General features: G+C 37.2%; 1 pseudogene; it reads left to right on the forward strand.

Annotated features, from left to right (window-relative positions):
• The window catches only part of LOC102812334, a 19,791-nt pseudogene extending 15,400 nt beyond the window's left edge, over window positions 1–4,391 (forward strand).
• The last annotated feature ends 15,965 nt before the right edge of the window (window positions 4,392–20,356 follow it).

Here is a 20,356-nt window from a genome sequence, read left to right on the forward strand (position 1 = left end):
AAGATGTATTAACCCTTACCACAAAATTATTTTTTCCGTAACACAAAGAGTATTTTTTTTTTTTTTTTTTGAGTTATCTTGGTCACAGAGAAATGTTTGAACAAGGTTCTTTTGGAATAAACCCATGCATGTATGAATTAGAACACTAGTGCCAATACTATTTGACTTATGCTCATATATATTTCATTCTATATCTGCTAATTTTAACAGATACTATATGTATATTGAATAAATATGATTATAAAACAGAAATAAATGGGTTTTATCCTAAGAAAACTTTGAATTTCAATACCATGTTACACTGAACTATGGCTCCTTTATCATAGATGTTTAGCTCCCTTCAAATGCCTGGGTGGAACCATATAAATATGGTGTAAAGGAATGTAATGTGAAGATTGGTTAGTTTTGCCATCCTGCTAGGTATAAAAGGAGGCATCTCAGAAGCACGAACAGAAGATCACAGGACTTTCCTGATAAAAAAGAGTCATGGCCAGAGCATGTTGTCTCTGCTCAGAAAAGTGGCAGCAACAAATGCAGTGGCATGGTGAGACAGAGCAGGACTTCTGAGTTGGTCTATGGACTGTGAAAAGAGGAGTGCCTTCAGTTAGAAGCCTGGCTTGCAGAATGTGTCCTTTAGGCATTTACAGACAGTTGGAAAGAAACTTTGTAACTCATAACTGTGTAGGGCAGTGGTCAATTGGGACCCCATAACTAGAGACTGAGGATAAGAATGAGACATTCCTGCAGTATGGCTGAGAAGAGGCATTCCTGATGGGAGAACTGCTATGTCCTGAGTTCTTTTTGATCCTGAATTGTATCCTGTTCACTTCTCAAATGAGCCCCATATCACGAATATTGTCTGTAAATTCTGTGTGGCCATTATAGCAGATTATCAAACCCAGCAGAGAAGTTGAGTGCCCTAGGAGAAATGGTTGGTGTCAGAATAGGATAAAAAGGTTGGAGAGTGGAGGTATTTCTGGCCCAAGTCTGACATGAATTGGCTTTGGGATACTGTAGAGTCTGTTTCTATTTCTTTCTTGTATACTCAGAAGAGATCAGACATGTCCCCACATCATTTTTTGAAACTTGTTAGATGATGGCTGTGTTATATAGCCACATTTAACTCTATATCATAATCTATCAATAAGCAATTCATATTCATCTTTCTCACCAGTACTTACACAGTTTGTCTGACTTCATTTTGTCCTATTTTTTAAATTTCAAAATATTATTGGGAAACTCCCACTTAATTATGAATTGCCCTCTAGCTCTTTCACATAAATGTATCATCTATTGAACTTAAAATTTCAATTAGCTTTTCATTTTCAAATTGTTGACTGCTAAATCCTTTCTATACTTATGACATTTCCCCTATAAATATATAGTTATTATGACCATACCTTAATTAACTGACCAATTGGAAAAAAAAAAAAAAAAAGAGGAATCTAGTCAAATCTAGTCCTGGTGTGATGTTGTAAGATAAGTGCTTGGCTGCTTACCACAAGATTGGTAGTTCAAATCCACCAGCTGCACTTAACAACAAATCAAACCATCAGTTTAAAAAATAAACTGTTGTTGTTGTTAAGTGTTGTTGAGTTGGTTCCAACTAGTGATGACCCTGCATAAGGTTTCCTAGGAATGGTTGGTGTGTTTGAACCACATACTTTGTGCTTCAAACCTACTTTGTGGTCCAGTACTTATCCTACAGTGCCACACCAGGATTCCAATAAAAATAAATATTGTTAATTTGCTGAATAAAGACATTAGCTTGTGAAGTAATCAGTTAAATAAGGAAACTTAGCATCATCTTCAATTAAATTGTGTACATTGCCAAGCATGAAACATGTCTATATATTAGTATGTTGTTGTTGCTATTAAGTGCCATTGAGTGGGTTCCAACGTGAAGGTGTATAGAGTTGGTCGGTTTGAACAGCTGACTCTGTTGTTCACTGTTCAGTGTTGATAATATAGTGCCACATCAGGAGTTCTGGACTACTAGTATGATGGTGGTGGCTATATGTTGTCCATTTGGTTTTGACTCATAGCAGTCATGTATACAGTTTCTGAGGTTGTAAATCTTTATGAGAGCAGAAAACCTCCTCTTTCTCCACAGAGGAACTTGTAGATTTGAACTACTAACTTTGTGGTATGTAGTCCAGCTCATAATTCAATATGTACCTGGGCTTCTTATATACCAGTCTGTGGTGGTAATTACGTGCAGTGGAGTCGGTACTGACTCATAGCAACCCTGCATAGGGTTTACTGAGGCTGTAAATCTTTATGGGCACAGAAAACCTTATCTTTCTTCTGTGGAACTTCTGGTAGTTTTGAACTCTGACCTTAAGGTTAGCAGCCTGACTCGTGACTGCTATGCTAGGAGAGCTCCTTGGATTCTAATTCATTGTTGTTGTTGTTAAGTGCCATTGAGTCTATTTCGACCCATAGCGACCCTGTATAGGGTTTCCAAGCAGCAACTGGTGAGCTTGAACCAACGACCTTGCAGTTAAAATGGCTTTGCAGTCTGGCGTTAAAAATCTCTCTGTATAAATATAACTGGCAATATACCTTCTAGGTAAATGCAGCTATTGTTTTTCATAATTATATTTTTCTTATAGTATACACTGTGTTCAATAACATTGAAATATGTTTTATAGCTACTCATTCATAAATAATAAAAGTACATTCTACATTAAAAACACATGAATGGGAAAAGGAGATATTTGAACATCAGTCATTTATTTTTTAGTTATAGAACAGGTTTCTTTTCAATTAAAACTTATTATTTTTTTTGTTACCACTAGCTGCCAAATTTATTTAATGGGATGGTATGTTCTTATGCCAATCTGTTTAAAATTTTATGGATCAATTCTTACTAGTGATTTTACAGAATATCATCACTTGGTCTATCTGTATGAATTGTTACAATTGGTGAAACAATATTGATACATTATTATTAGCTAAAGTTCACAGTTAACATTAGTGTTCACTTTTTTTTGTTGTATTCAAGAAGCAAACCTAATGCTCTGCAGTGCAGACAACATCATCTTTCTCCTGTGGAGTAGCTGGTTGGTTTGATCTGCCAACCTTGTGGTTAGCAGCCACAGTGATACCTGGGCTCCTTTTGTGTTGTAAACGCCTACAGATTTTGAAAAATAATTAATGTAATGAGTTCATTCACACAGAATAATATGGAATAGCTTTATTTGAACTGCAAAGTTAGTGGTTCAAACTCACCTGCTGTACCTCATAAACCCTATGAGTTAGAAACGACTACACGACACTTAACAATAACATTACTGTTTGATTAAAAATTTATTATATGAGGAGTTTTACTCATTGTAATTTTTGCCATTCTTCATTTTATTCTAAAAAATATCAACTTCATCCTATTGATACATATTTTGTGAAAAATAAATTTAGTAATTATCATTGCATATGAAAATGCAACATTAAGTGATTAGGCTATTACTTTTGAACTTCTCAAGGTCTATGGATAGAAGATCTTTACTCATCTGTACCATGATTTTTTTTTTTTTTTTCAATAACTAAGGTGAGAATTGCTAATTTATTTACTCTTGCATATTTAGCTTTCGGGATCTAGACTCTGTAGGGCATAAGGAAAAAGAACTGGGAGCAGAGGCTCATTCAGTGACAACAGGTTCTTCTTCCAGAGAAGCTCCTCCATTATCTAAACTGTAAATTAGGTTTCTATTTATTCTTTCATTGGGGAAAAAAGTTCTTATGTCATAAACCACAATGAAATATATTGACAATCATGCATGGACCATTAACAAAGTGACCAGTGGTTGAATTGTTACAAAAAAAATCTCCTTTTTATTAAAATCCAAGATGCATTTTCATGGATACTATTTTGAGATTTACTTTGTAGCTCTTGATCTCTTTGTTCCTTAAAACCTACAAGAAAAAATATCTTCTCTAGTTCCTTCAGCTAACATTTATTTGCCATAAACACAGGCTCACAAATAATTTCCAAATAAATGTTTATTTTCTCCAAATTTTTAACAAAGCTGAAGATTCACATTGATCCTTTAATTAAGTGATTAATTCAACCTATTCAAACAACATTTACTGACTAGCTACTACTTCCCAAACATTTTTCTAGAAACAGAATAGAGTATAAATAAAATAGTATGTTCTGCAGCTACAAGAATACCTAACTTAATATCCTATAGTCACTTAAATGACCATTTCTCCAAGACCTTTTATAATCTGACAAATAGTATCATTATTTAACCAATTATTTAACTTATATTATTGATATAGATAACTTCTTGACCAAAGTTAAAATGGAGTCAGAACAAGACAAGGAATTAGGAGAGAAAAATTGTCTTAGTGATCTCATCCTGGAAAAAGCGAAAGCACTTCTCTGACATTAAAATAATTATCAAAGGACTGTAGGAACTGGGTCAGAAAGGACTCTACTGATAACAATCAATGATAAAGTACTGTTCTTTCATTTTTAGAAAACATTACTTTGATGTCATGAAAGGTTAATAATTTTTCTAGCTGTTTGTTTTATTGTTCAGTGCCCTTGAGTTGATCCCTCATAGTGACCTTATGCATGACAGAAGGAAACACTGCTTCTTCCTGTGGCAACCTCATAATTGTTGCTACACCTGAGCCCATTGTTGCTGCCACTGTACCAATACATCTTATTAGGGGTTTTCCTCTTTTTTGCTGTCCCTACACTTTACCAGGAATGAAAGGAGCATTCTGGCTGTACTTTTCCCAACACAGATTTGTTTGTTCTTTAGGTGATCCAAGGTACTTTCAGTATTCTCCTCCAACACCATAACTCAAATGCATCAGTTCTTCGGTGGTCTTCTTTATTCATTCTCCAATTTTCATATGTATGTGAGGTTATTGAGAATACTATGACTTGCATCAGTGCACTTTCATCCTTAAACTGACATCTTTGATCTTGGACACTTTAATGAGGGTCTTGTGCAGCAGATGTTAATACATGCTAATGCAATACATCTTTGTTTTCTTGACTGCTGCTTCCATAAGTGCTGTTGGTTGATCTGGGCAAAATGAAGTCTTTGACAAACTTCAATCTTTTCTTCACTTATCTTGATTTTTTTTATTGGTTCAGTGGTGAAGATTTTTGTTTTCTTTGATCCTCATCAAAGGATATTAATGACATTGTCCAATGATTTCTATAATACCTTTGTTCACCTGTCTTTGGAATGGTAATCTTTGGAATGGCCAGGTAGCAGTTTCCCACATGTTTTGGCATAGATGAGTGACTGCCTCCAGCTCTGCATCAGCTTATTGAGAGATTTCAATTTGGATTTCATCAGCTCCCAGAGTCTTGTTCTTTGCCAATGCCTTCAGTGAGCCTTGGACTGCTTTCTTTAGTATCATTGACTCTTGATTATAACTTACCCTATAAAATGTGTAGAGATTTTGCATCTAGCAAGGCAGCTTTGGGAATCTATTCCCATTGTCTTTCAGATCACTTGCTGTCTACTAATAAAGCATGGTGTTGGATCTCTCTCTGTCTCTGTGATTGACTATGGTGACAGGTGCTAAGTCCTTGTTTTCTTGGCATCAGTTCTGGCGACCACGAATGGATGCCACTGATTTCTTAAGTAAGTAACCTTTCTTGATGGGGAGCCACTTGCTGCCTGGATTGGTGGAGCAAGGAGGCTTCAGAACGCTTCAGGCAGCATTGCAAAGAAACTTTTTCTTGGGAGTTTTCACTTCTGTATCCCCAAGCACTCACTGTCTCTCACATTTGATCCACATGCTTTTTTCTGGTTGCTGCGTTGTCCTGGTGTGACACTGTATAAGCACTCGACCTCAAGGTCAGTTTAATCCACAAGGTTAGTGGTTTAAACTCACTGCCATTCCTAAGAAACCCTATACAGGGTCGTTATGAGTCAGAACTGACACGAAATAATTTAAAAACAACAACAACATGCATTTAACAACAACAACAACATGGCCAAAACTGTTTTTGAGTAGGATTGGGCAATGTTTTGTTCTGCTGTGCATAGGTCGCTATGAGTTGGTACCGACTTGATGGCACCTAACAACAACTGTTTTTGTAAAGGAGCTCTGGCAGCATAGTGATTATGGTAGGGCTGCTAACTTCAAGATCAGTAGTTTGAAACTACCAGCCATTCTGAGGGAGAAGATGTGGCTTTTTGCTCCTCTAAAGAGTCACAGCCTCAGAAACCCTATACAGATTGCTATAGTCAGAACCAATTCTATGGCACACAACCACCATCATTATTTTTGTAAAGTTATCTTCAGTACGATGGGAGCCAGAGCCTCCATCCTGAAAAAGAGTCCATTGAGACAAATTCTGTTTGATTAGGACACCTATGGATATCCTCCTATGACTAAGAAAGAACTGTAACACAGCCTGACCTATGTACCATCTTAATTCTTGGGGGAAATGGCCTTTAATTGATCCTTAAATTATTTTACCATCTTACAATTAGTGCTCTTTTCCAAAGATTGGGGGAATAAGATGAAATATCTTATGTCCAAGCTTTTATTCTGGTTAAAGGAAAATTGATTAATGAGTCAGAGAGAAGCTTAAGAGAGGAAGGAAGAGAAAGAAAAGAATCTTCAGTAGTTTTTGGGGAATATAGCATAAAATGGCTAGACTAGGAAAACCTGGAAGATCGCGTTATAATGAATACTCCATATCCAATTGTCCTCTCTCCCCTAGTAGTTCCAGAAATCACTGCTCCAGTCATTCCTTAAGAATTACTAACCCCTTATCAGTTAGAAGAAGAGGGCACTGGAGAAATTTCTCCATCACATACCTGACAAGGGACATATTTCGTACAGGTGTCTCCTGGTGCAGTCAAGGTTGGGCAGTACTCTATCAGATAATTACCAGTTGGACTGAATCCACAAGGCCAATCCACAGGGTATTATTGGGCCCTTAAACCCATTTTCCACTTCAGATTTGTTAAATTGGAAAAATTCTAACCCGTCTTATTGAACAGACCTTACCAATGTCACAGACTTTGTCATCACTATTTTTGCCCCTCACCATCCCAATAGACTGACATCCAGGCCTTACTTATGGAACATTTGACTAGTGATAAATGCTGGCTAGTCTTGGATAAGAAGCCCAGTGTCTTCACACTGAAAATTCAAATGCTATTCCTGACCCCGTAATGGCTATTCCCTTGCCCAATCCAGACTGGAACTCAAATGTGGGCAGTGTTTCATTATTAAATAACTTGTTGTAGTTGTGAACTGCTGTTGAGTCAATTCTAACTCATAGTGACCCTTTATAGCGTTTTCAGGGAGCAGTTGGTAGGTTTGAACTGCCAACCTTGTCATTTACAGTCTGGTGCTCATCCTACAGCGACACTACAACAGGTGTATTCTGGAAGAAATTAATAGTGAAATCCCCAAATAGAAGAGCCTGAGTATGGTACAGGTACCTTCCCATGAAATATCCCTGAGAATTTCTGGAAAGGGTGTATGAGGCATACTGTAAATACACTGGTCTGGACCCACAAGCCCCTGATGATGTACATATGGTTAAAACAACTTTCATTTATTGCAGCAATCCATACATTCAGGGGAAATCCAAAAGTTGGATGGAGTGGTAGGAATTAATCCATCTCAGTTAGTAGTAGATCTTGACTGTATAGTCTTCAATAACGAGAGCATAAGAAGACTCAGGTAGTAACCATCCTTTTGGAAACCAATTGAGATAGGTTCCTTGGATCTTGGTGGGGAACTGCCATGAGGCAACTATGTCTCTGAAACTACTAGAAGGAAACAAGTGTACTTACTGCAAAAAAATCTTGGACATTGGAAGAATGAGTGCCTCTAAAGGAAAAGGGGAACTAAAGATGAGATCAGTTGCCAGTTTGGTAAACAGATTTTGGAGTAAGCTGCCTCTGAGGAGGATTGAGGGTACCCAGAAATCTATCATGCTTTATCATAAAATATCATTATTGGCCTTCAGGAACCCCAGGTAAAAATAACAGTGGGGAGAAAAACTATGGATTTTCTTGTGGATACTGGGACTATATACAAAGCAGTGAACACTCCTGTCACCCCTCCTTCTGCTCAGTTTCTGTCACTGGAGTTTCTGGACAGATGGATCATAAGTTTAACTTCCTTTTATGAGACAAAAAATCTATAAGTAAATGTTCCACACAAGCATACATGGCAGCTTCTAGTTCAACCAAAAAAGACAGAGTCTGGATGGCCAGAAGAGATTGATAATCGGGTAAACCTTCATATGTGGACCAGTAGAACTCTCAGTGGGGACTGACCGGCCACTCTGGTTGAGGTCCAGATGAAACCCAACTGGAATCCTCCAGGACATAATCAATAGTCCCTCAGAAGAAGCTTTAGAAGGCATAACTTCCCTAGTAGAAAATTTTAAAACCCATGGACTTATTCAATCATGCCCATCTTCATATAGTACTCCAATTCTTCTAATCAAAAGCCTGGTACAGGAGAATACTGGTTTGTGTAAGATATCTGAACAGTCAATGAGGTAGTTCAAGATATCTACCTCACAGTCCCAGATCTTTAACTCTATTAAATAATCTCCCACCATGATTCACCTGATTTTCAGTATTAGATTTGAAGAATGATTTCTTTGGCATTCCATTGGCAAAGGCCTCTCAGGAAATCTTTGCCTTTGAGTAGCAAACCCCCCCAGACATTAAGGAAGGAGCAGCTGTGCTGGAATGTGATCCCACAAAGTTTCAACGTTTGGCCTCTGCCCCAGCCTTGGGTCTCCCTAATCTTTTAAAGTCCACCTTCCTATTTGTGAAAGACACTGATTTAGATTTGGGTTTGAGACTGCACTCAGCCTGGAGTTCTCAATTATCAGGAAACATAGAGAAGATGATTCACACCCAAATGAACAGATAGCCAAGTTGTGTCAAGAAACCGACTTACTGTGAGACTTGGTGCTGTCTATAGCTTTACTCTCTATGCGAGTAGCCCCCAGAAGTAGACAAAAATTAAGCCGTTATGAAATAATGTATGGTAGACCCTACCAGACCACCTCCCTGCAATCCTCAACTGAAATAGAGCAGGATCCAATGATCCAAAGATCTGTGCAACATATTTGACAGGTTTTGGCAGTCACTTACAAATTTGCTCTATGTCTGTGTCTTCCCCTGCATCCTTTCCAGACTCCTGCTCAAGATGTGGAAAGACAATGCCAAAAGTTAGCTGTAAGAAAAGAGGACTATACCCCTAGGAAGTATTTCTGAACACACCCTGTACTGTTAAATTAGCCAGACTCAAGACCTGGATGCACCACACATGGATCAAAGCATACCTGTCAGCAGAGAAAGGAGAATGTACAGCTGAATCTGTAGGAGACACCTGTCTTTGACTGTGGAAATGTGTGCCTTAATGTTTTGCTTTCTTTTCTTCTAGCTGGGATTATTCTAACACCTTGTTCCTTTTCACTGAGATGAAAATAGCTGGGTCTATTTGGCTTGCACTGTAATGAATGTAACTGATTTCTGCTTCTCTGGGGAATCTATGTGGAACAAACCTTTATTCCTTGCTTAGTATGCACCTTTTTAGAATTAATCTATAACTTCACTTTATCCCAACATATCCTGAAAAATATTACCTAAAAAGATATCTATAATTGGGGTCCAACATTTTGAAGGAATGACTATGATGTGCTCTCTATAGGGCTTAGAACTGTCACTCTTAGTCAACATTGTGTTCACTTTACTGGGTGTTTTCTGGACTGCCAATCTCTTGGTGACACTGTCTTAAAATGAAGACTGAGACTGTGTCCTATGCCAGTGGACATAGCAAACTACCCTCAGGATAGTTTTCACTTTGTGAACATAGGATTTCTCATATATCCCTGATAAAGCCTCTAGGGGACCCTGGGCTCTAAGATGTCATACCACCTTCCTGCCCCAAGTACATGACATGTTGTTGTTTTGTGCCGTGGAGTCGATTCTGACTCATGGTGACCCTATACAGGGTTTCCGAGGCTGTAAATCTTTATGGTAACAGAAAATATCATCTTTCTCCCACAGAACAGCTGGTAGTTTCAAACTGCTGACCTTGTGATTCTCAGCCCGATTCATAACCACTACGCTACCAGAGCCCCTTCATAGATATTACAAAAACGTCATATTGTTTGAGAGGTTGAGCCATCTGCAGCTTGTCAAAATTATCTGCAACTGTTCAGCATCACAGAGTATTTGTCCCTTTCCCTTTGTAATACCAGCTATGGTTTTACATGGAAATAAAAGACTGGCCTGCTCTATGGTCAAAGTCTTTAATGTCACTTCTCAAGCAATTAGTGCCCTAAGTTAGAACTTTGGCAAGTGCAAGAAGCAGTCTTGGAAAACAGAGCTGTTATTGATTATCTTCTTATACATCACAATCATGGGTTCAAATAATTCAAATGAGTGTGCTGTTTCAATTTATCTGATAACTCAGAACTAATAGACTATAAATTAAAGAATGCTAAGAACATTATGGTAGTGGTGTGCCATGGAGTTAATTCCAACTCATAGCCATCCTCGGTTTCTGAGGCTGTAAATCTATATGGGAGCAGAATGCCTCATCTTTCTCCCATGGAAGAGCTAGTAGTTTAGAACTGCTGACCTTGAGGTTATCAGCCCAATTCATAACGACTATGATACTAGAGCTCCTTACAACTCTTTACAGAATATCAAACCAAGGGATGGAGTTTTTGGAATAAATGTCCAAGATAGTTTCTTTGTCTACCAAATTTAGGATGGTTATACAAATCAATAGTAGGAATTGGGTTTTTCTTGATTTTGGGACTCTGAATTTGCTGCTGTATCTAGCTTTTCCCTTGTTGTATTGCTTGTAAAATATGTTTCCAAGCAATCAGATTTGAAGTAAACTCCTATAACCCAAAGACAAATGCTAAAATCCAAAGTGGCTATTTCTACCTGAAGCACATTATATAGAAAGAGAATTCAGAAAATAATACTCAGTCATGATATAGATGAATGACTTCTTGACCAAAATTAAAATGGGATCTGAGCAAGACAAGAAATTAAGAGAGATTTTGTGTCTAGCAAGGCAGCTTTGGGAAGCTATTCATTTGTTTTTGGCTAATAAAGCACAATGTTGCATCTCACCCTGACTCTGTGATTGACAACAGTGACTGAAGGGAAGCTCTCATTTGTTTGGAAACGTTTCTAATATGAAGAGTATTGTTGTGGTTGGTAGGTGCCGTCAAGTCAGTTCCAATGTATAATAAATCCGTATAGGCTCTCTAAGGCACTAAATCTTTATGAGTATAGAAAGTTTTGTCTTTCTCCCACTGAGCATCTGATGGGCTAGAAATTTTGACCTTGTGTTTACCAATCCAGTGCTTATACTATAGCACTACATATATTATAAAGACTGTGTCATTCTTGTTAAGTTCGGTCAAGTTGATTCCGACTCACAGCAACCTTATATAGGCTTTCCAAGGAAAAGCTTGTGAGTTTGAACTGCCTAACTTTTGGTTCATAATCCAGTGCTTATTCTCCAACTATTGTTCCAAATGGGAAAAGAAAACCTCTGGAAGACTTAAGACTGGGGTGATATGATCAGATTTGCATTTTACAGACATAGATGCATTCTGGAAAGATAGTGGTTTCAGGGACAGAGTTCAATTCATCTAACCACTGTATGAACTTAGACAAAGCAATAAGGAAGTCTAAATCATTAAAATATGGACTATATATACAAGAACTCAGAAACAAGTTTTCCCATGGTTCCAAGTACCAGTACGTGAGTGGTAAATATCAAAAACAACTTGACTCTTGGTGAGTGGAAAGGGTAGTGATATGATAAGATCTGACAGTTGTGGAGAATTATGGCCCCTATGAAATATTGAATCTAATAAGACAAAACCCTATGTTAGTTGTTAAAGTTAAAGGAGAAACTGTTAGTTGTTAAGTTAAAAATAAGTATTCTGATAATAGGGTAAAAGAAGTTTCAGATATAAGTAGGCTGTTAAGTGTCTTCAAGTCAGTTTTAACTCATAGTGACCCTGTATAGGGTTATCAAGGAGGGACTAAAAGATTCAAGATGCCAACCTTGTGGTTAGCAGCCTAGGGTTTCTCCTACAACATGGCGCCAAGACTCCAAAATTAGAGTGGTGGCTGTGTGCCATGAAGTCGGTTCTGACTCATAGCAACCCTGTACAGGGTTTCCAAGGCTGTAAATCTTTACAGGAGCAGAATGCCTCATCTTTCTCCCTCGGAACAGCTGGTAGCTTCGAACTGCTGACCTTGAGGTTCACAGCCTGATTCATAACCACTACACTACTAGAGCTCCTTAAAATCAGATTAAGGAAGCATAAAAGGCAATTCTGAAAAAAATACACAGTCATATATATTCTTTACCTCTTTGCTAAACAACATAAAGAGGTACTTATAGAGATTAAAAAAAAAAACCAAAAAAACCCAGAAGAACAAAAATGACAACTGAAGCAAACAAGCAAAAAATGGTTAAGCTCACCTGGGCTATCCACACACTGTATGAGTTAGTTGCTGGTAGGTGGCATTGAGTCAGCTCCAACTCAAAGTGACTGTACATATAAAAGGACAAAATACTGCCCAGTCCTGCACCATAATATTAAGTTTGTGACCATTGTTGTAGCTATTGTGTCAATTCATCTCTTTGGGTATTTTTCATCTCTTTTTTAATAACCTTCTACTTTACCAAACATAATGAGCATTTCAAGGGACTTGTCCTTTTTGATAACATATCGGAAGTACATAAGATTAAGTCTCACTATTCTTGCTTATAAGGATCATACTTTCTATACTTCTTCCAAGGCAGATTTGTTTGTTCTTCTAGTATCTCAGGGTACTTTCCATATTTTTCACCAGAACTACCATTCAAATATACCAACTCTTCTCCTGTTTTCCTTATTCATTGTTAGGCTTTCACATGTATATGAGGCAATTGAAAATATAATGCTGGGATCAGACACACCTTATTCTTCAAAGCTACATCTTTGCTAATTAGCACCTTAAGGAAGTCTTTTGAAGAAGATTTTTACCTTTGAATTCTTGTCCTTTGATTTCTTATCCTTTGATTCCTTGACTGCTACTTCCATATAATGGATCCAAAAATCAATGTTCATGGAAGTTGGAAAGAAACGATGGAAAAACTCCACATAATCAGCCAAAACAAGGACAGGGGCATATTGTGGAGCACTTCATCAATTGTTCATAGGCAAATTCAAACTGAAGCTGAAGAAAATGAAAACAAGTCTACAAGAGCCAAAATATGACCTTGAATATATCCCACCTGAATTTAGAGATCATCTGAAAAATAGATTTGATACATTAAACACTAAAGACCAAAGACCAGAGAGTTGTGGGTTGACATCAAAAACATCATATAGGAAGAAAACAAAAAGTCATTAAGACAAGAAAGAAGGAAAAGATCAAAATGGATGTCAGAAGAGACACTGAATCTTGCTCTACAGCATAGAAATGCTAAAGCAAATGGAAGAAATGAAGAAGTACAACGGCTGAACAGAAAATTTCAAAGTTCAGCTCTAGAAGACAAAATCAAACATTACAATGAAATGTGCAAAGATCTGGAGTCAGAAAATCAAAAAGGAAGAACATACTAAGCATTTCTCAAGCTGGGGGAACTGAAGAAAAAATCAAGCCTCCTAATTTCATTATTGAAGGATTCTCTGGGCAAATTATTGAATGATACAGAAAGTATCAACAGATAATGGAAGGAGTACATAGAGTCACTATACTAAAAGGAAATGGTTGATGTTCAACTGTTTCAAGAGATAGCATATGATCAAGAACCAATGATACTGAAAGAAGAAGTCCAAGGTGAATTGAAGGAATTATCAAACAACAAAGCACCAGGAATTAACAGAATAAAAATGGAACCTTTTCAAGAAAGTGAGGCGGCACTGGAAGAACTCACTCATCTATGCCCAAGACAACTATGTGGCTAACTGATTGGAAGAGATCTGTATTCATGCCCATTCTAAAGACAGGTGACCCAATGGATGCAGAAATCATCGGACAATATCTTTGAGATACCATGTGAGTAAAGTTATACCAAAGGTAATACAGAAATGGCTGCAAACATTCATTGACAGAGAACTTCCTGAGGTTGAAGCCAGATTCATAAGAGGCTGTGAAATGAGGAATATCATTGCTGATGTCTGACAGATCTTGGCTGAAAGCAGAGAATATCAGAGAGATGTTTACCTATGCTTTGAGTCAGTGGCACCTGACAACAACAACAAATATAGATAAAAAAATCTCAAGTGAACATCTTCCTGGTACTTTCTTCTTCAGTCAAGATACATCTGATGTCAGCAATGATAATCCTCTTCCCCAGTCCTCTTTATCAGTCCTCTTTTGTACCTGATTTGAATTTCTGGAAATTCACTTTTAAATGTACTGGTGCCACTGTTTTTTAATTATCTACAGAAAAGTTTTATTTGCATGTGGCATTAATGATATTGTTTGATAAGTTCTGCATTATTTGGTATTTCTTATCTTTGAAATGGGCACAATTATGGATCACCTCGTATTGGTTGGTCATATAGTTATCTTTCAAATTTCTTAGCATAGACTGGCTAGTGCTTCCATTGCTACTTCAGTTTGCATATTTATATTTACATTCCATAAGGTTCAGGTGTCTTTTTTTCATCACTGCCCTCAATGTAGCTTGAACTTCTTCCTTCACTACCATCAGTTCTTTATCATGTGATACTGTCCAAAATGGTTGAACAATGGCCAATTATTATTATTATTTATTTTGTACAGTGATTATTTTTCTACCATCTATTTTCTTTTGCTTCTTAATGCATAATTCAATATTTTGCCCATAGAATTCCTCAATAATGCAAGTCTATTCTTGAAATTTTTCTTCAGCTTTTTCAGAAATATTGAGCATGTTCATTCCTTTTGGTTTTCTAATACTAAGTTTTTGTACATTTCATTAAACACTTTACTATGTCTTCTCAAGCTCTCCATTGAAATTTTTTGTTCATTTTCCTTATTTCAACTTCCCTTATTTCATCAATTCTTCCATTTGTCTTAACTACTCTAAGCTCAAGATTAATTTTCAGAGTCTCTTTAGAAATCTACGGTGGTGTTTTCTTTCTTTCCTGCCTTTTAAATAACCTTTTGTTTTTGTGCATATTAGGTGTTCTTGTTTTTTTTTTCTTCATGTTTTTATTGTGGATTGATTGAAAGTTTACAGGGCAGAACATCAGTTTTACATTCAACAATCATACACCTTTTTTTCATTTCAATGATTATAATCCCCTAGTTGTTACGAATCGGGCTGCGAACCTTAAGGTCAGCGGTTCGAAACTACCAGCCGCTCCGCGGGAGAAAGATGAGGCTTTCTACTCCCGTAAAGATTTACACCCTCGGAAACCCTGTACAGGGTCGCTATGGGTCGGACCCGACTCGATGGCACTCAACAACAACAACATGTATTGTCAGTTAACAGTATTTCTCTCTAGTGACTTTAACTTTGTTTACAAAACAAAATGAAAAATACTCAAGCATATATAATAATTTACACATCCAAAGGGCACATTCTACAAGTCTGCCTCCTGGCCAAAGGCTCTTAGTCCCTCTCTTCCCATGAATCTAGAGTCCTCAGCCACTCCCTTTCTCCATGTATTCATCTCTGCTTCCATCTCTGGAATCTGGAACCCGTTGTCTCAAAATAATCAAACACAACTTCTTGTTGTTTTTGTTGTGCCATGGAGTCAGTTCTGACTCACAGCGACCCTGTACAGGGTTTCTGAGGCTGTAAATCTTTATGGGAGCAAAAAGCCTCATCCTTCTCCCACGGAACCACTGGTAGTTTCGAACTGCTAACCTTGAGGTTAGCAACCTGACTTGTAACCACTACACTACCAGAATTCCTTATACTAATAATAGGATATGATAGAAACAGACTAATGATAGAATTTTATGTCTCAACCCAAGATAGAGCAAATTAAAAATAACTTGTAAGTTTGAAGAATGTTGCTGTTGAGTGCCATCAAGTCAATTCTGACCCATAGCGACCCTACTTTCGGTTTCTGAGAAGTGCTGGTGGGGTTGACCCTCTGACCTTGTAGTAAGCAGCCCAATGCTTATACTGCAGTGTCACACCAGGGCCTCGCCTATAGAATATATAAATAATGAATTGGATTTTCAAATGTGTAGCCAACCTTGGAAACTGATAATATAGCCTATGTTAAGAGGCATACAGCACAGAAATGAAAACTGACCGTATTTTAAAAGGCAGCTGATCCAAGCTATGGTATTTTCAGTAACCTCATATGCATGTGCAAGCTGGATAGTGAATAAGGAAGACCACAGAAGAATTGATGTTTTTGAATTATGGTGTTAGAGGAGAATATTGAAAGTGCCATGGGCTGCCAAAAGAACCAATAGATCCATTTTGGAAGAAGTGCAGTCAGAGTGCTCCTTGGAAGCCAAGACGGCCAAACTTCGTCTCTCATACTTTGGACATATTGTTAGGAGGTACCAGTCACTGAGAAGGATAGCATGTTTTCCAAGGTGGAGGGTCAGAGAAAAAAAGGAAGACCACCCCACACCCCCAATGAGATGGATTGTCCAAGTGGCAGCATCAGTTGACTCAATCGTGGCAACAGTAGTGAGGTTGGCCCAGGATCAGGCAATGTTTCATTCTGCTGTGCATAAGGTCGCTATGAGTCCGTACTGACTCTATGGTACCTAACAACAAGAAGTGCCTTTTTGTTGTCTCAAATTTACCTAATCTGGGATTACAATTCCCGTCTCTTGCAGTTCTGGATTGCTTTTAGCCACACAAAAATGCTGAGAGAATTGCAGTGTGGAGTTGAAACAACAATGAGGTTTACACTAAGAAGACCAGTGCAGCTCAATCACCTCTCCAAGGATTTGCTGGCTCACTTTACAGCAGTAGTGTAGCAACTCGGTTCACACTGCATGTGTTCTTCCTTCAGTTTTGCCAAATTCTAGGTCAATTTGTATATTTATGCTGGGCAAAATACACCATTTCTCCTGCAGTTCACTCACATCATTAAATTTGTAGGCTTGGGCACAGCAAGAGACTGGTACAGATTCTGGGGAGAGATTTTTGTGAGTTCCAATTCATCCCCAAGTGCTCCAATTCCTTTTAAATGGTCTTTGAGTTATGGGAACAGAAAGAAGTTTGAAGGGCCAAGATCAGGGCAGTAGGATGGATAAGATAAGGTTTCCCAACTAAATTCTAATAGAACATCCCTCTCTACACTTGAAATATGAGCAGGTATATTGTTGTGATGGAAAACAACTCCTTGGTACAACTTTCCTGGCCTATTTGTCACCAATACGGTTTTCAATTTTCTTAAAACTGCTTCATAATATGCCCCATGATTTACCTGTGTTTTTTGAGAAAATCTTATCAAGATAACCCATTTGGGGTTCTCCCCTTAAAAAATACCATATTTTTCTGAGCTGACCTCTCTGTCTTGAATTTAATTGGCTCAGAAGCCACTATTTTCATCAGACTTTTTCTTGGTGTGGTCCTGTAGGATAAGCACCACAAAGGTAACTGCAAGGTTGCCAGTTCAAATCCAACAACCATTCTCAGAAATCATAAACAGGGACATTATTAGTTGGACAATGAGACTAAGATAAGTTGTATTACTGAAAGAACACTGATCTCATGAACATGTTAAACACATTTTGTTTGGATTAATACATTTATATAAGAACTGGAAACCTAGTAGCAGTCCTTTTTCAGTGACCCCTTACCATTCTAGCAGAATCAGCAATGGTAAGTAAATCAAATACATCAGTAGCCAGGAAGAGATTCTTGTTCTTACAGGCTTTCTCTACCTGCCACTAATAATCAAACATCTAGTGTCTTTCCTTGAATAGGACCATGTATCCAAAATCAGTTCAGAAATTTTAATTTCAATTGGTTTAGTGGAATAAATAATAGAAAATATTCTAGATGGAGAGGAAAGAATATTAAGGTAATATTAATTTTATTTCTAAGTCAGAATTTTAAACAGAATTTAAGGTTTTTTTTTTATTACTTTTAATACTATTCAAAGACATTCACTGTTGTGTTCAGAAAATTATTTCCCTTAGGCATTTACTTTATTAGGTGCTCTGGTAGAATAGTGAGTTATGTGTTGGGTTGTTAATCACAAGGTCAATAGTTCCAATCTACCAGCTATTTGAGGTCATCATCCATTCTTCAGTAGAAAGATGCTCTCTTAAAGGTTTACAGCTTCAGAAAGCCACTATATGTTGGAACCAACTCTGTGCCACACAACAGTAATATAATGTACTGAAATTTTATTTTTTTTTATAGTTTTTATGGATATATGAAAGCATATTTATTTTTTCTGTAAAACAAATTTGAATTTGATGCATGAGAAAATTAAGACAAAATTTGAATTCTTTAACTGTATTTTCATTTTTGATTCATATAGGCTATGATTATCTGGTAAAACAATTATATGCGGCCTTTCCTGTAAGGACTTGACTTATATCTTAAAAATATGAACTTTCCTTTTAAATGTCCTCACCATCAAATGGATTACTGAAATTCAGTTTTCAAGCCATAATCATTCCATTTGTTCAGGGATATAAAAGAAGAAAGCTTGATTTTGTAAAGATATACTGCTGAGAAGCAAAATAGCCAAGCTTTACCTCATGATTGTAGCTAATGAAATCAGTAGTTAAAGAAGAAGTAAATCAGATTATTTCTGAAAGGACAGGCTAGAAAATAGTCACTTCTAGTCATCCTTAGATCACTGTATGAAGTCATTCCCTTAAAAGGTCAGGTTTACATCCTTGGATACAAGTTATCTTTGGTTGTCTCTATTATTGCATTTATTACGTGCCTTTGATTCAGTTCCTACTCATCATGACCCTATGCACAGCAGAACAAAACACTGCCTATTCCTTTCTGTCCTCATAATTATTATCTTTTTGTCCATCGTTGTTGTCTCCTTGTCAATCCATCTTGTTGAGAAGTCTTCTTTTTCACTGATCTTCCACTTTTCCAACCATGTAGTCCTTCTCCAGGGACTGGTCCCTCCTGATAAAATGTCTAAAGTATAAGAGACAAATCTCATCATCCTTGCTTATATGCAGCATTCTGCCTGTACTTCTTTTAAGACAGATTGTTCTTCTTGGAGTCGTTGGTACTTTCAATATATTTTTCAACACCATAATTCAAATACATTGATTCTACTATAGTCTTGCTTATTCATTTTTGAATTTTCACACGCATATGAGGCAAGTGAAAATACTCTTGCTTGGGTCAGAGGTACTATACTTCTCAAACTAGTATCTTTGCTTTTTAATGCTTAAAGAGGTCCTGTGTAGCATATTTCCCTCATACAGCATTTCCTTTGATTTCTTGATTGCTTCTTCCATGAGTTCATTGTGGATCAAAGCAAAATGTGTTTCACAATTTCAATCTTTTTTCCATTCATCACGATTTTATTTATTGGTCCAGTTGTGAAGATTTTTGTTTTCTTCACATTGAGATACAATCCATACCTAAGGCTGTAGTCTTTGATATAATTTTTTAACCTTTTTGTGTGTGTGTGAATTGAGTGAAGTTTAGCAGACAAGATCATCAGCTTCACTTTCTATCAATTATACATTTTGTTTCTTCTAAATGATTACAATCCCTTCCCTGTAACAACAGTTATCCTGCTTCCTCCCTGTTGCTTCCCTTTTGAATCCTCTTTTTCACAAATCAGCAAAGCAAACATATTTGATATATGCATACAAAATAAAATACATACATTCATTAAATGTCAGAAGGGCACATTTTACAAGCCACTCTCTTACCTGCGGGCACACAGCCTTTCTTAATCCACGGACCTAGATTCGGCAACTATTCTATCTCTCCATGCCACCATCTTGCCTGTTGCCACCTTTCTAGGTAGGATATCATGTTCCATTTATGATCTTTCTTCTTGATGATCCTGCGTCCTCTGTTCATGCAATGAAAGATAAACTACTCCCCATTTTATTACACATCTTCAACAATTATAGTTGTGACAATCACAATTTAACCTGCTAACAATGAAAATTGAATAATAAAATTCTATCACCATCATCTCCCATCCCCTTTAACAAGATCCATTGGAAAAAGAGGAAAACTATTCAGTGGGGATTCTACCTTACCCTCCCCCACCCACTCTTGTTAGTAAGTATTTGAAGTCCTCTTCACTTCCAACAAGCATGGTTTTACCATGGGTATATTTCAGGTTGTTAATGATTCTCCTTTGATTCTGATGCTACATTCTTCTTTATATGATTTGGTTTCTTGGATTATTTGTTTGGCATACAAATTGACTAAGTATGATGAA

The sequence above is a fragment of the Chrysochloris asiatica genome, unplaced genomic scaffold (genome assembly GCF_000296735.1).
Source record: "Chrysochloris asiatica unplaced genomic scaffold, ChrAsi1.0 scaffold00145, whole genome shotgun sequence".
NCBI classification, from domain to species: Eukaryota; Metazoa; Chordata; class Mammalia; order Afrosoricida; family Chrysochloridae; genus Chrysochloris; species Chrysochloris asiatica.